Source organism: Hyla sarda, chromosome 1 (genome assembly GCF_029499605.1).
Source record: "Hyla sarda isolate aHylSar1 chromosome 1, aHylSar1.hap1, whole genome shotgun sequence".
Lineage (NCBI taxonomy): Eukaryota > Metazoa > Chordata > Amphibia > Anura > Hylidae > Hyla > Hyla sarda.
Genome location: NC_079189.1, coordinates 510,929,046 through 510,935,045, shown reverse-complemented (window position 1 = coordinate 510,935,045; position 6,000 = coordinate 510,929,046). Strand labels below are relative to the sequence as shown.

The following is a 6,000-nucleotide window of genomic DNA, read 5'->3' as shown; positions in this document are numbered from 1 at the left end:
CAGTGCGTATAACAAAAGTCATCAACTAGGAATTGTAATCCCTAACTACATTCAGTGCTAATCTATAACATATTAAAGCTAGGTACTGTTCATAACCTTTCTGCATATTGCCAAGCTGCAGAGCAAACAGCCTTATTGGCTAAAAATAAAACCCTTCCCTTAAGCTGCCTTCCAGAAGGTCTCTGCATAATAAATGAATAATGTATCTCTAGGTGGATTACTGTACAATACATTGTAATCATAGAGCTTCACCGAAACAGGACAACCCTGGGACACTGCCCTGTACAGTCTGACGGCAAGGTAAGAAAAGAATGTAGGTTTGTTTTACTAACACAACATGACTGGTTGCTAAGTGTTATTTAGGTGTAGCAGAGATTTATGTGGAAAATGCAGCAGAGCTGAGTTTGTCAAACCATTCCTAATAACAGAAGTCTGAAAGAAAGCTCTGTCCTCAGCTCTGCTACATCTTAATATGTTCATTCTGTTTGTCTGTATAAATAAATGATTTGCTGATAAGCCTGAACTAGAGTATATTATGCATTAGTTTAGTTTACTGTTGTGCAGGGTCAATTTATCGATCCACATACTAACAGTGGTGCTACCTGCAAGGACATACCTGTACATAGTGCAGATGTAATGTAGTATATGTAAGTTGTTGTCTATTACTGAAACACTTTCAATGACCCCTATTCTGTATAACCGTGGTCTACAAATTCTAGCCTGGAGGGGACAAGCACACAGCACTGTCCAATGAGTAGCGGCCCATCCTTATAGGGGTACTCTGTCCCTAAGACATCTTATCCCCTATCCTGACTGCGGCTGTCCTGCCACTGGAGACCCCCACAATCTGCCGGGTGCCAACCACGGGGTCGGAGTATCGTGGCGTCACGACTCTGCCCCCGTGTGACGTCACACCCCGTCCCCGCTATGCAAGTCTATGGAAGGGGGCATTTCTACTTTGATATTGTTCGGTATTTTCTGCTCAGTCTCAATCAGGTTCACAGACTGGAAAGGGGCATTTCCCAGCAGGCTGTGACATTATCTGAAGCCATACAGGGGAGAACTTCCTCCCTCCCTCTGCTACACACAGCCCAGAGCAGTTCAGTGTGAGATGAGCTATGATTAGCTAAGGCTGCACACACACACCCTTAGCACCCCAGACTGCATTTCCTGATTTTGGACTTCTGCCAGGCCAGCAGGAGTCCAAAGTCTGTGCAAGAGATGGCGGGGGGGGGGGGGGGGGGGAATTATGTGCTCTGGAAAAGTAGAGAGACACCTAGGGGCAGCTTTTTGTTAACACAAATAAAACATAGAAAACTTCATTTTTTTAAAACAAAGTACATAAGAAAGATTTATTTACCATAAGGAGTGCAAAAGCTAAAACATTTTTAATGAGAGTGTCCATTTAATCATGCAGGATGAGGGAGGGGGAGTAAGGACATGTGCTGCTGCAACTCGGTCCCTCTTCTATGACACTTCAGCTGGTAACAAACAGCATAATTTTAGAAGTTTACATATGGCTGTTGGTAATGCTAAAGGTCCTGCCAGTAATATCTCCCTGGCACCTATCAGCCAGGATCTACAACTCTGCTGTTCCTATTATTATCAATTGTACGGTGTCCATTTTAGGACATCTTCAGTCGTCAGCCGTACCTCCGTCCTTCGTCAGGCTAAAACAGCATCCCGCCTCCTCCCTCCGACCAATCTCCGTCAGGCGTCAGCCGCAACTCCCTCCTCCCTCCTTTGTCATCCTTAAGTCTCTCATCCAAAACTCTGTCATCCCTCAGACGAAAAACTGCTGTACATGCTATTCAATGTCGTCTCTGCTATATAGTGCTGTGCAGCGTCGGCTCTGCTATGCCTCTGAGGGAGAATCGTCTGAGGCATGACAGCATTTTGGATGAGGGACTTTCGGGATGGGGGAATTGTGGCTGAAGGATGACTGAGATTGGTGTGAGGGAGGAGGCGGGATGCCGTTTCGCCTGATGGAGGACGGAGTTGCGGCTGACTGACAGCGATTGGTCCGAGGAAGGAGGCAGGATGCTGTTTCACCTGATGGAGGACAGAGGTACGGCTGATGACTGATGATGTCCTAAAATGGACACCGTACAATTGGAGCTTTGCTCTCAATACTGGAGCATAGAAATTTTAAAGTTGAAGCTAGAAGACTTACGGGGCATTAATCTAAAAATAATGCCCTACCAGCACACTGGATTTATGTGGAGGCAGACATGTGCCCATGCTAAAATCTCAACTAGCTCTGAGCTAGTGGAGATTATAACAGCAGTTTACACTGGTTTGCTAGCGTATACTACCATATATTTGGTGAATGGAGGCAACCACATGCCTTTTTGCACCCCCAATCGGAGTTTGCTTAAAAACTGAAGCGTGCTTATAAATTATGTGGATGTTGTATTAATGTGCATAAAGAAGCCAAGGAAAGATGGAAAAATCTCCAAAAAGGCATCAAATTATAGATTAGACATTCTTATAATAAATATGTCAACAAAAGTTAGATTTTATTTCCATCATTTACACTTTCAAAATAACAGAAAACAAAAAATGGCGTCTGCAAAAGTTTGGGCACCCTGCAGAATTTATAGCATGCACTGCCCCATTTGCAAAGCTGAGACCTGCCAGTGTCATGGATTGTTCTCAATCATCATCATCTGGGAAGACCAGGTGATGTCAATCTCAAAGGTTTTAAATGCCCAGACTCATCTGACCTTTCCCCAAGAATCAGCACCATGGGTTCTTCTAAGCAGTTGTCTAGAAATCTGAAACTGAAAATAGTGAATGCTCACAGCTGGAGAAGGCTATAAGAAGATAGCAAACCGTTTTCAGATGTCAATATCCTCTGTTCGGAATGTAATTAAGAAATGGCAGTCATCAGGAACAGTGGAAGTTAAAGCAAGATCTGGAGGACCAAGAAAAATATCAGACAGAACAGCTCGCAGGATTGTGAGAAAAACAATTCAAAACCCACGTTTGACTGCACAATCCCTCCAGAAAGATCTGGCAGACACTGGAGATGTGGTACACTATTCCACTATAAAGAGATACTTGTACAAATATGGTCTTCATGGAAGAGTCAGAAGAAAACCTCTTCTACGTCCTCACCACATAAATCAGCGTTTAAACTTTGAAAATGAACATATAGACAAGCCTGATGCATTTTGGGAACAAGTTTTGTGGAACGATGAGGTCAAAATTGAACTTTTTGGCCAGAAGGAGCAAAGGTACGTTTGGAGAAGAAGGGGAACAGAATTGAATGCTTTGGGGTTGTATTGCAGCCAGTGGCACAAGGAACATCTCATGAGTAGAAGGAAAAATGGATTCAATAAAATTTCAGCAAATTTTGGATGCTAACTTGATGCCATTTGTGAAAAAGCTGAAGTTAAAGAGAGTATGGCTTCTACAAATGGATAATGATCCTAAACACACCTAAAAATCTACGGGGGATTATATCAAGAGGCGTATACTGAAGGTTTTGCCATGGCCTTCACAATCTCCTGACCTCAACATAATTGAAAATATATGGATAGACCTTAAAAGAGCATTGCGTGACAGACAGCCCAGTCATCTCAAAGAACTGGAAGACTTTTGTAAGGAAGAATGGGCAAAGATACCTCAAACAAGAGTTGAAAGACTCTTGGCTGGCTACAAAAAGCGTTTACAAGCTGTGATACTTGCCAAAGGGGGCAGTACAAGATATTAACTGCAGGGTGCCAAACTTTTGCAGACGCCGGTATTTTGAAAGTGTAAATGATGGAAATAAAATCTAAGTTATGTTGACATATTATAAGAATGTCTAATCTGTAATTTGATGCCTTTTGGAGATTTTTCCATCTTTCCTTGGCTTCTTCATGCATATTAATAAAAAATTTTACCTGGGGTGCCCAAACTTTTGATCCCCACTGTATAATCAGATACACACTTTATACACAATATTATTACTACTGATAACCTTCATAAGGAATTAATTGAACTTGTTTGCAGAAAACAGGTGCAATGGTTACATAGTCCATCAAGTTCAACCAGGGAATTAAGGGGTAGGGGTTGACATGACAGCATTGAATGCCAATATATCTCCCCAACAGATGCAGTGGGACAGCCTTCATTTCCAACACCATTCTGCATGGCATGTGTGCCATAGTCTCAGCATGACATGCTGGACCTCCTGTAGTTTATGTGATTTTGTTGCACACTCACCCATTCTATGTTTTTCTGGCATTTTTTGGAAAACTGCCAGTACAGTTTTTGAGGCAAAGCCAGAAGTGTATTCAAAAGGCATGGGGAATATAAAGAAAGGACTTCTACTTTTCCTTCCTACTAGATCTGCTTTTGACTTTTGCACAACAACTGCAGTGGAAGTTAAAAAAAAACTAATAAAAACCCTGTGTTTTCCAACCAGGGTGCCAACAGCTGTTGCAAAACTACAAATCCCAGCATGTGCGGACAGCCAAAGACTGTCCGGGCATGCTGTGTGAAGGAGACCTTAGGTTTGCATCTACAGTATAAAATAAGCTAATAATATATATTACTGCAATAATTTCTCCTTCCAGAATCTATAGCCTTGATGGATAAATATTTGGAGAGCAGCGAAGCATATCTTCAATGAGTCACACACTTATCTGACAATGCAGATATTCTTCACCTGTAACCCGCCCATCTACACCCTCTTCAGTCTATAAAACCTTGTACAGGTTGTTTGTATGGTTAAAGAAAGCGACAGAAAAAGTGCATTTTCATAAACTATCACCTGATGTTGTGAGTCTGTCATACAGCAGTGAATGAAGGTAACTATGGACACATTGGGGGAAATTTATCAAAACCTGTGGAGAGGCAAAGTTGCCCAGTTGCCAATAGCAACCAATCAGATCGCTTCTTTCATTTTTCACAGGCCTTGTTAAGAATGAAAGAAGCAATATGATTGGTTGCTATGGGCAACTTTGCCTCTATAAAGGTTTTGATAAATCTCCCCCATTATGACAAGTCTGAACATGGCTAAATGATTCCATCTATATATCATGTTCAGTGACTCTCTATGAGGTGTCTTGCAGCTCAATTGTGAACTTGGTAAGTTCTGTCAGAATTGGCTTGTTCCATTTAAAATTGGGTGTACCCCTTAAATGAGCACTGTCAGATATGAAAACTTGTTGTCCATCTTGGCAAAACAATAGTTTTTCTAATATACTTCTTTCAAAAATGTTCACATTTTATTAAAGAAAACTGCCTTTTAAAATCCCAGCACTAGGGGTCCCTATACCTCCTGGGACACTGATGAGTCCCACAGCAGCATGAGTGTGTCCAAGGGTCATGGACACGAGATGGCTGATTGACAAGGCTGCATGACAAGGCAACACTGCTGTAACACAGGGTAATTCCATGCCGGTTAACTCAGTGGGCTGTTCGGGATAGCCGCGGCGAAATCGCGGCATCCCAAACAGCTTACAGGACAGCGGGAGGGCCCCTACCTGCCTCCTCGCTGTCCGATCGCCAAATGACTGCTCAGTGCCTGAGATCCAGGCATGAGCAGTCATGCGGCAGAATCATCGATCACTGGTTTCCTATGAGAAACCAGTGATCAATGATAAAGATCAGTGTGTGCAGTGTTATAGGTCCCTATGGGAGCTATAGCACTGCAAAAAAAAAGTGAATAAAGATAATTTAACCCCTCCCCTATTAAAAGTTTGAATCACCCCCCTTTTCCCATAAAAAAAAAACACAGTGTAAATATAAATAAAAATAAACATATATGGTATCACCACGTTCGTAAATGTCCGAATTATAAAAATATATCATTAATTAAACCGCTCGGTCAATGGCGTGCGCGCAAAAAAATTCCAAAGTCCAAAATAGTGCATTTTTGGTCACTTTTTATATAATTTAAGAATGAATAAGTCCGATCAATGCAAAAATGGTACCGTTAAAAACTTCAGATCACGGCGCAAAAGATGAGTCCTCATACCGCCCCATACACGGAAAAATAAAAAAGTT

The 6,000-nt window shown here is 42.0% G+C and overlaps 1 protein-coding gene across 2 annotated transcripts in view; it reads left to right on the top strand.

Moving 5' to 3' along the window:
• The first annotated feature begins 257 nt into the window (after positions 1–257).
• CAST (calpastatin) overlaps positions 258–6,000 on the top strand; it is a 197,570-nt gene continuing 191,827 nt past the window's right edge. The window contains exon 1 of one of the 2 annotated variants that reach the window (XM_056537592.1): positions 258–300. The gene's annotated coding sequence lies outside the window, so the exon portion shown is untranslated. Of the gene's footprint in view, positions 301–4,960; positions 5,080–6,000 lie in introns of those variants that run through there. The other variant, XM_056537573.1, reaches the window with a different exon arrangement.